General features: G+C 35.8%; 1 long non-coding RNA gene across 1 annotated transcript; it reads right to left on the bottom strand.

Moving 5' to 3' along the window:
• Positions 1-414: 414 nt before the first annotated feature.
• On the bottom strand, positions 415-7716 carry LOC310891605. The gene is made up of 2 exons (XR_014577650.1): positions 7625-7716; positions 415-988 (listed from the first exon to the last, which is right to left on the bottom strand). It is a non-coding gene; the product is annotated as an uncharacterized lncRNA (long non-coding RNA).
• Between the last annotated feature and the right edge of the window lie 3503 nt (positions 7717-11219).

Genomic DNA, 11219 nt, shown 5'->3' with positions numbered 1-11219 from the left:
AATAGGTTCAAGATTAAGTTGGAACTTACTTGTCAAACTTTTCTCCATTTTGAAAGCACGACACAGTTCAATTTTTGGTTTGTTTTGTCATGTGTGGATTTTAATTGCAGCTGTAGTCACTTTTCTCAATATATGGCTTATCACAATGCCTTTAATGCTTTTATGATAGTCATCATAATTGTTGGAGATATCTTCAGAAATCACTCACATTCCTTCAAGCTGGCAGCATTCCAGAGTTTGCATTGTTTTGTTATGAGAATAGCTACAAAAAGTGTTATCTGCTGTAAACATTTCCTTCTCTGTTTGAACTTTAAAATTGCTATCTGATTAGCTTGCTGTAAATTGCAAAATTAAATGCGATGCAATGTGCATAGCACTTTGATCTTTAGTGGTCATTAGAATTACAAATGCACGCTGTGTTGACTCCTGACCCTACTGCACATCTGAGAAATGGGTACTTGCTATTCTGTTTTGCAGATATCCTACACCCATATGAAACTTGGCTGACATAGAGACTTAGACTGTCAGCCCTGTAGTTCACAAACAGCTGTCTTTCCATGAAAATTCATTACTTTTAAAAATAAACGGAGTGTTTTTCTTGTTGAATTTGCCTTACTGGTAGGAAGGCTATCAGTTGATATTGCCTCATAATAAGCTTGTAAATATCTCCTAAAAGGCTTAGAAAGACTGAATGATCTGTATAAGGGATAGCTGGCTTAGCTACATATTTCATGACCCAATTCTCAGTCTGGCCCTGACCTTTCACAGGAAGGTTTAAATGCCCTTCACATTCCAGCTGTTTCAGCTTACTAATTATGTCAAAGTGCTGACTTCTGTTTTTCACTTACCTTTTATGCTTGCACACATGGAACCTGTTTTGTGCCGTTGGTTTAAAGGTTCACACAATGGACTTCCATGGTTTTGTAAATTACACCTTTTGGAGAGGAATTTTCAAGACAGGATCACTGAGCACTTTACTGGGGAAGCTCTGAAAAACATCAGGCAGTTTTGAACCACGTTAATTTTTGAACTACTGAATCTACGTGCTTCCAAGAAGGTAATTCCTTCAGGTGGCTGGGAAGTGCTGAAGACAGTATGACTCTATGGACACTGACCAGGCACCTTGCAGCAGCTCCTGCATGAGCACCTGTTATATCCTTATTGCATCAAGACAGCAGCCATGCACCCAGCCTTTTCCTCTGTGCATACAAATTTCAATGGTGTATTAATTAATGTCTATAATGCATCTTATTCTTTCTCCTTTACCAATCTCTGCTTGTGTAAACTAAAAAGCAATAAACCCCCTAAAGTCTTTGCAGTCTTATGCAATGTGAGTGACTTGGATGTTATAAACAGAAGATTATAATAATCTAAGACTGAACAAACAAGAAAACATATTGACAAATCATTCTGACACAGCTATTTATGTCAATAAAAGTTGTGACATAGGGAACAGAAAAAAGTGTTTAACTGGAACAGAATTTACATTCAAAAGTGGCTCTGGGCAAATTTCTTTGACCAAAATACAAAATTCTAAACAAAAAGAAACAAAAAGGAAAACACTATTAAGGGAGAACCATTCAAGTGTTGAGAAAAGTGAGAATTAAGATTGAAATCTTAATGCATTTCCTAGTATATTAAAGAACTGTTTTTAATGTTTTTCAATTACATGAGCATATAATTTTTTCACCTCATGAGAACTCTGCTTCAATAATTGCAAAGGATACATTGTGTTTGTTGTTGTTTGTTGGTTTTTTTTTTCGTTTTTTTCTTTCTAAATGAGAAATTATTTCGTATTTTGTTTCATTGTTCATTGCATGGCCCAATACCTTATTTCATGAACATTATTCAAACATTGTTTTGTAGGAAAAATATTAATTTTCTCATGTGTTTCATTATATTTATCACTATCATATATGAATATATTACTAATTGAGGAATTAATCTTCAAAATGTTTCAACAAAGGGAGAGGGGATGATATTATTTCTTCTGCATAAATTCATTGGTTTACGTATTACAAGGTTAAATAAAGGTCAAATATTTTCACTAATTTAGGGTGCCTCATTAGACAATCCAGGGCTTGATTTTTTTGTCAGATAAATTAACATTCTTAAACACTTAAAATGTCAGCATGCAGCTCAGTTTAAATCAGGAGGAAGCTGTTAATGTTCATTTTTTTTACATATCTGGCACTGGGATATCATGTTGGATACCTGAAAAATGGTAAATACCAAATTCATTACTGTCTGTTAGAGGCTTGCATATCAGTATGTTGGATGCTTGGAGATGCCAAGATTCCCCTAATTTAATTGAAGATGGCCTCAGCTCTTTGACTTTTATTGTTTTGTCCAGTAAACAGTGAAGTTTCTTCAATTAAAAAAAATGGAGGTCCTTTCACTGCTCAGTCTTCAACTCTGTTTCACCTCTGTAACCATGTGACCCTAGCCACTGAAGTAAGCTGAAAAATAATGGCTGTGAAATAATTAAAGACTGTCAACATGTGCATACACACAAAAGTGATGAATTCAGATTGCTCAGAAAAACATTATTTTGATGTTTCTTAATCTTAGTTTGCAATCATTTGGAATAGGGTAATTATACTTGACTGTGTTTTGAAATAGTTGTCTAATATTGTAAGTTTGAAAAAAAAAAAAAAACACACAGACATACCAATCCCTAAAGCAGTTCCTATCCAGCAAAATTTCTATTTGATGACAAAATATAGATGGTCACATGCATCCTTTGTATGGTTGAAACCATTAAATTTGCAAATCTAACCACCAGCACATGAACTAATCTCTGATAGCAATAGGAAGCTGTCATTCCACCATCCCAAGAATATTTGGTGGAAACAGAAGGAAGCACAGATACTGTCCTTTTGGCTCCCATTTTTTGATCTAAACATTTTCAGTTTGACCCTTCTGTCCTGTTCTTTCCAGTCTATTCTGTTCTGAGATCCAACTTTCCTTCCTTTAGCGTTATTGTCCTTTCCAGCCATGCAACTTCATAGAGTTGCATTGTTCCATTCCTCAACAAGGGAAAATACTAGGAGTTTTGAAATTCTAATTAAGCTGTTAATATTTTAATTCTCAGAAAAATAATATTTGGCATGATTCCTATTTTCCTTTGTATCATGTCACCCTGGTTATATGCGTTGGTACATTTATTCAACTTGATTGAAAAAATATATATTTTTTAACTTTGTATGTTCCCTAGATTTCTTTTGTTTTCTCTAGAGTTAATGTTCCTCCATTCATCTGGTAGCTATAATATAGATAGCATTTACACTCTTGCATGAGAACTCGGATTCCAATTTTCATTGTGTATATATACATATATTTAGATTAATAATTGCTTGCATATATTGGAGCATTCAATAAAAGCTTTTATCTGCTCCAGTCTACAAACATCCTGCAGAGAAATTGAGTACAGAAACATGACCATTCTAAGTCTGCTCCTAACCCTAATGGATACTTTACGTGGAGTTTAAATACCAGTAATTTCAAAGCAGCATTTCTGAATGCACAAGAAAGATTTATGGTCACAGTTCTGTCCTCAGTGAAGTGCATGAGAGTTGAGAAAGGAAATTGGGTGTTCTACTGACAAAGAAAGCTCCATGACAATTCAGACTCCACACTGGTTCATTCTGTAGTAGAATTTTTATTAAACAGAAAGGATGTCATTAAGAAAAAAAAAAAAAAAATCAAACAGCATGGGCATATTGTTAAACTGATATTATCTCTCCTTTTATGCTTCCCTTCCCTTTTCTCTATTTACTGGAAAACACACACTTGTTCTGTCTTGTCATGTGAGGCAATTGAAAGAAGACTAAAGTTGAACTTCTAAACCTATGATGGGACATCTATTTTTTTTTTCTAGTCTCATAAGGTCTTCCTCTGTTCTTTTGTTGCTTGTGAAGAAAATACAAGCAAGATCTGACATGTCAGAAAAAAAATAAATAAATAAATAAAAAAAAAGTCACTCAAGACCTTGCTAATGCTCACCGAGCCAAATTCTGAACTTCCAGGAAGTTCAGTTAAATTCCTGGAACTTTTTATGAGGGAGTTCCCCTGATTTTCACAGACTGTTCTTCCGTGTTACAAGCAGCATCAGAAGTGGAAAGTTATGAAACTACTCTGAGAGAGGATAGTGTCTCAATATTTTCAGTCACAGCAGAAACCGGAAATTCCTCCAGATATCTCATCAAAGAGGAACAGATAAATATCAAGGCTCACTAGATCATTTGAAGCCCATCCAATAGTAGTTTAAATTAAAGTTTTTCTTTTAGTACTTCTGAAAGCCAAGTGATGTCTGTAAAGAGGACAGGGAATCAACTGCCTGAGGTCTGATTTCATATCTGTCATGTAATGTTGAGAAAGCTTTTCTGCCGGATGAAAGTAATATCTGCATCACAGAAGTATCATTATCTAGAGGTGAATGCTTTCAGCTGGCATTCATTTTCCCATTTTTTTTGCACCCACATTGTAAAATAAAGCATGGTATTTGCTTTTGCTGCTTTATTATATAATTTCTTGTTTCTAAAGCAGCAACTACTATCTCATTCTGTTGCTATTCTTCCAGATCACATCTACAAACATTAGCTAAGGAATTGTGATTTATTTTATTTCCTGTATATTTTGATCCAAGAAATTCTGTAGAAAACAAGGTATACAAATGGCTTGAAGAGCACAGAATACATTAGTCTGGTGCTATGTGCTTCTAAAGACAACACATACACTGATAGACTCTCCAGACCAACTGAAATGAGATCATTCAATACAGGAAATACGAGGTTCTCTACTCTTCTAGATCAAATGTGCAAGAGTTGCAAAGTCAATCTGTGTTTGCAGAAGATATTTTATTAAGAATTTTCTTCTGAACGGACTGCTGGTTGACCAAACTGTACCTAGATTTTACAATTCCTACCCAAACAAATTTTTGAGGTAGAGAAAGAAAACTCATTAGGAGAAAAACGGATTAAGGAAGTTCTACCTATGAGACACCCCCAAAGCGACCTCTGCTATCATCTTCATTACCAGTTTGAGGAGTGACAGAGATTTAGCAACTGAAATGTATAAAGTGTTTCAGTTTATACTGTTTACAGTCTTATTTTGACACATACAGTGGCATAAAATAGCATGTTAAAATATGTAGAGAAAGCATGCCACCCTGCTGTATCAAAGAAAAATGGGTAGAGAGGAAAATTCTAGGGGATTTGGGGCCTTAAAAGAATACAGGAAATATTAGCTGGTGAAAGAATGCAGTTTTGCTGTGTAGTGTAGCTTTGAAAGCGTAAATGTGTTTCATGTTGAGAAGAATGTGATGTATATTTAGATCATGAATTCATCTTGATCTTCTGAATTAATTTATAACATTAGCAGAGAGGCAGACATGCTCCTACAGAAGGGTGGTGATTTGGGACTGGAAAGAGTTTCTGCATAACTGTGACTGTGCAGTGTTTTAACATCAATGCCCCAAACCCTGAGCCAGATGCATTCAAGGCCTTGCTTGTGGCTTGATGACACATACCCATTTCACAACAATTGGTGGATTTGTGGTAACAATCAAAAGGCATTTAAAATGCTTGGAATGTGGTTTATAAACCCGCCTTGGCATCCCACTTTTCATGTCTTAGCATAAATGTCTCAACTGTTTTTATTGTTCTGCAACTGCTCGTTTATTTTGAAAGAAAGAGCTTGGCCTGCAGTATTTGCATTCAACAATACTTGAAACAAGATGTTAAAGTCTTTTTTGATTATGCCGGTGAAATATTTCTTATGAATAATGCCAACAGCTGGGTCAGACCTTTTGGTTTTAAGTAAGAGTTTATTCCAGGGTTGCTAACAGAGAGGTTCTTTTTTTTAGAGAGGCAGTTTCTGATAAACTGCCAGCTTGGAAATATGTTACAGAACAGGAATGCCTTTTTGATATGTTTCAGTTGTACTATATTCATAATGTATTTCTGATTGTTTTTCCCTTTATGTCTGTATTTTAACTCTTTACATAATGAATTATCCTACAACTAGTGAAAAGGTACATAACTACTTTCAATAATATCAAGAAAAGAGCAAAGTTAATGTGAAACACATTTAGGAGAAAATTCTTTCATTTTTTATTGGGACAAGGCAGAAACAAAGATAGAATTATAGGTGGGCAAGGTATTATTCAGTGTGTTTAAGAGAGATTGATGTATTGGTTTATAGATCAGTAAATCAACAGATAGGAGGATGGAAATATCCTGTGTAATCTTACACTATAACATGTTTTAACATTGACAAAGCAGCCAATAAGCTTTCTCTCCTCTGGGTTGTACCTTATTTGGCAATTAGCTGTTAAGAAGAATCTTCTAGATCTTAATAAGTGAGAAATCAGTATAAGGATTTATGAACCCTCTGAAGATGAAAGAAGGTCTTGCTTAACATCAGAGTGAAAGGAAGTTTGGTTTAAGCAGCTAAACTTTATCAAAGACTTTAGTGGACAATTTCTCCTTTAAAACAAAAGAAGTCTTGAACAGTTTTCATGTCCAAATATTTGCTTTCTGGTATAGAGAATGAGATCATCAGCTTTTATGAATTCACTAGACAGTTAAACTCATCTGCTTTTAAATCAGAGGACCAGGACAGGGAGAACCACTATCAATTTTTTATCACTCTGCAACACATTTAAGTCAATCTATTGGCTTGGCTAATGGAGATGGTTAGCCTGGGGACAGACCTAGAAGTTCCTGCCACCTAGTGCCAATTCTGCTTCTCTTGCAGATGAAACTCGTGCTATGCATGTAACAGCTATTTAACATAGCATAATAAGAAAAATCTAAATAAATGGTCCTTCAGGTTAAGTGTAAAGTGTTTAAGTTGTAAAGTGTCTGGAGTACATATCATTAACTTCAGCAAACTCCAGCTATCTGTTTCTGTGTAGTTTTTGTAGTTTTTCTTTGTACTTTTTTTTTTTGTAGTTTGTTCAATACTTTTGTTCTTTAAAATGTGAGAACATGCCTTTATTCCTTTATTCTTCATTGCTTCATTCAGTTTACAAAAGAACTGAATTGGCCCCATTTTCCACAGTAGACACTGTGGTTCAAACCATTTTCATTCAGTAACTCATTCATTTGCTTTGTTCTATTCCCAGATCATGTGATTTTTGTTCCCTTTGTGAGGCTGTAGGACCAGTCACTTAAAAATTCCTTTTGTACTTTTTTTTCATAATATTTCTATTTTCTTTACTTTAGGCAGAAAATTTGTTTCCGATACTACCTCAGTCTGTCTGTCGATGCCCATATCAATGGCTGTGATTGTGTGTAGAAGGTCATTTTTGAATGACAAACTGTTAGACCTGTACCTGAGATTGCAAACAGTATTGACTGTGATTTGAACTAGATAATTTATTTCAACTATCCTGTCAACTTTTAAAGGTTGATATGAACTCTTTCCAAGAAGAATATGAACTTTAATAGTAGCAATTGAGAAATATAGCATCCAAGGCTGTTTTTCTTATTATTTTTTTTTCAATTACATCACATCAGACATATGGCCTGTTCTAGAAATATACTTTGTCATGATATTACTACATCCATTGCTTCAGCACCCTCATGATGGAAATAGAAAAGGAGAAAGTTCTGTCTACCTTCTTTCCTTCTTTTGTACTATGTAGCACCTTCTCACGACCTGTCAGTCTGGCTCCAAGCACTTCTCAAGGGCTTTGTTACACATAGCGGCACATGGTACCATCTGTAAATATAATAAAACAATAACAAACCCCGTATAAATATAATAATAAATAAATTCAATCTCTTCATAAGTAAAACTATTAATATGAAAGATATCAAAAAATAAAGAACTAAAAGAAATTGTAGACTGAAGGTATAAGAAGTATAAATAGAAATGTGGTGTGCAGGTTGGAAATGAAATCAGGAACACTTTATACTATCTGAAATACTTAGAAATATGTGGAAGACAAACTACAAGGGAAGTGTCTTTAAGATAGGAAAGTAGTAATTCCTAGTTTTAAAATACCTATGTCCATACTAAAATCTGAAAGCATCATATAATTAATTAACAGCAATTCATTTCCCGTGTGAAAGGCAAATAAATAGGAGGAAAGCAAAACTATGTTGCCAGCAGTAAAAGAAGTAGCGATGTGAGAATCTTCAGGCTACCTGCCTCAAGGACTTTCCACTAATTTTTAAGTAAATTTCAAGGATAACAATCTACTCTTTGCTGATCAAGAACTGGGATTCTTATTCTTGTAAATAAAGAACTTTCTCTGAAGATATTTTGATTCTCTCATAAACAGTTCAAAATTGACTCTATCACTGTACAGAAATGGACTTGATTTCAATGTCTCTTATTCTACTGCCATTTTTAACATACTTTGTGTGATAGCTTCAGAATGCAAAATTTAATGCATTACTGTGATTAGTACCAGACCGAAAAAATCATGTCTAAGCTGTCTACAAACTAGAATAACATTTCTGTAATTTCTGACACTGGGCTTTTCCAGGGAAGTGTTGGTGTAACTGTGCTTGTGCCAAAGCTATTCTGTTTTCCTGCTCTGAAGCCAGCTTAGAGTATTCTACCAGAAATGCGGTGGAAAACTGTAGTTATCAATAATTTATCTTCCACACATGTAGTTCAAGATCTGCTTGATGACTGATAATACCTTATTTTTTTAACAACATTCATTGCATTCATATTATAGAAATAAATGTCAAAACATGAAAAGATTATCCAAGTCATGTATTAATATACTTTTTCTCTGACTCTAACTAAAACACACCATTACTTCAGCAAAACAGTTTGAGGAGCTTAATCCAGCCACCTCAGCTGTTCATAGGAGTTGCAACGAGGTTTGTCTGTGCTGAAAATCATGTTTTTATTATTAATATTATTGTATAGTTAATATCCCCTCATACAACTTAAAGTGTTAATTTATTTTCTTTTTTTCTTTTTTTCTTGAAAATATAGAAGTGATCTGTGAAGAATTTGAAAACTTATGAGAATGGCTCTTATTAAAGCTCGAAACACTGTCCTGGCAAAGGCTTTAAAGGGAATGAAAGTTCAAAGTTTGTTGCAGCAGCATAAAATAGTTAGATCCTTATAGCATTTCTCTCCAAGGAGAAAAGCGGAGGGGAGGGGAGGGGAGGGGAGGGGAGGGGAGGGGAGGGGAGGGGAGGGGAGGGGAGGGGAGGGGAGGGGAGGGGAGGGGAGGGGAGGGAAGGGGAGGGGAGGGGAGGGAAGGGAAGGGAAGGGAAGGGAAGGGAAGGGAAGGGAAGGGAAGGGAAGGGAAGGGAAGGGAAGGGAAGGGAAGGGAAGGGAAGGGAAGGGAAGGGAAGGGAAGGGAAGGGAAGGGAAGGGAAGGGAAGGGAAGGGAAGGGAAGGGAAGGGAAGGGAAGGGAAGGGAAGGGAAGGGAAGGGAAGGGAAGGGAAGGGAAGGGAAGGGAAGGGAAGGGAAGGGAAGGGAAGGGAAGGGAAGGGAAGGGAAGGGAAGGGAAGGGAAGGGAAGGGAAGGGAAGGGAAGGGAAGGGAAGGGAAGGGAAGGGAAGGGAATCCTAGCATGCAGCGAGAAATTTAACTTTGACTTATTATTAGGCAGAGAAGTGTAACAGCATACTTGATATAAAATCCTTGTTAGTCTTAAACACTGATTAATAGCAACTTGTATGGCTATGGTTGATGTGGCTTCCTTTCCTGCCTGATCTTTATTAAATATAGATATGCCATGTCCTCCAGTCAGAAATGACTTATTTAACAAGATCGCTCTTGTTTACTGTCCCTTGAAGGATATAGTTAGTTTTCAGTTAGTTACTTACATTAATTGTCTGTAGGTATTCTGGAATTATAGCTTCATTGCACAGCAACTACAGATTAATGCAACTTGAATTCTATGAAGCTACTGGGCTAAGTTCAGATATGGAGAGAATTACCCTGATAGAAGTTGCAAGCATACTTCTAAGTTCACTAGTCTACTGAATCCATCTCATTCTAAATGGATTTACCAGGATTTTTTTCGGTTTCTAGAAACAGCTGTCATGGTATCAGCTTATAATATCCTTCAAAGATACAACTATTTTTACAAATTGTGGATATTAAAATGTGAAGATAAATATAATGTTCTTACTGATTAAAAGACTGAAAACTATGCACAGAAAATATAACCTGTCATTTTGCTTACTGTTGAAATCAGTGGGACTTTGTGGCAAGATGGAAGAACTGACCCTGAAACAGGTATTTCAGTGGTAACCATATGAAGACTAGCATTCTGCTTAAAAGATTTAAAGAAACCTACTAAGCCACATGTCTTTTATAAGGAGACTAGTAAATGAGTAATTAACTGCTAAGCGTGTCAATATAAAATCAACTGAATTATCATTCTAAAAACTGTGATCTCCAGACAATGGACAACATACAATGCTGTCATGCATATTATTCTGAAAGTTGTTTTCCACCCCTAGTATCTCTGTGTGAACTATCAAAACAATTGTACTTACAGTAAAAGGATGTGAAAGATTAGGATTTATTCAAGTGTGTAGGCACAGTGTGATGACCGCATATTATTCTATACTGACTGTTCTGTGAAAAATGTAGTAGCATACTCTTGTATAGTTCAAGCAGAAAGATGCTGCAACTGGTTTGACATGTTAACATGACAGGGCAGCACCTTAAGCAACCTTGCATTATTGTTTTCCCTGACTTGCTGGCATTCAGTTACCATTTTGCAATGTCTGGTATGTCGTACTATCATTTGATTTACAATGAGGAGATGAGATTCACATGCTTGCTGCAGTTAACTCTTAGCAAAAGAGATCTGAGTGCCATAAAAACATCTAAAAGCCTCAGGTTTAGCCAAAGGGGAACTCAAAATATACAAAAAGCAAAGGATGTCAGTGTTTGCAAATCTGAATACAGAGCTCAAACTCATGAGTCTTGAACTGAAAAGATTGGGCTGATGCATAAATTAACTATCTAAATTTCAACAGGAGCTATTCTGGACCACTAACCAGCCCAGAGAGACTAGGAGACCGCAGACAGCCCTTGTAAACTTCCCCCTTCCTGGGCTGAGAGAGCTGTACAATGTGCTTGAAGTACAGTACTAAAAACTTCCCTGAAGGTTCGTCCTTTGCCTATAAGGAAATAGGTTTTAGTGGACCAGCATAGCAATTATTCATTTTAAAACTGCTCTATTTGGTGCTAGTCCTTGATAATTTTATTTCTGAGTGTTA

Source organism: Anser anser (assembly GCF_964211835.1).
Source record: "Anser anser genome assembly, contig: HAP1_SCAFFOLD_491, whole genome shotgun sequence".
Lineage (NCBI taxonomy): Eukaryota > Metazoa > Chordata > Aves > Anseriformes > Anatidae > Anser > Anser anser.
Note: the sequence above shows the minus strand (reverse complement) of the source record. Positions and strands in the feature narration are given on the sequence as shown.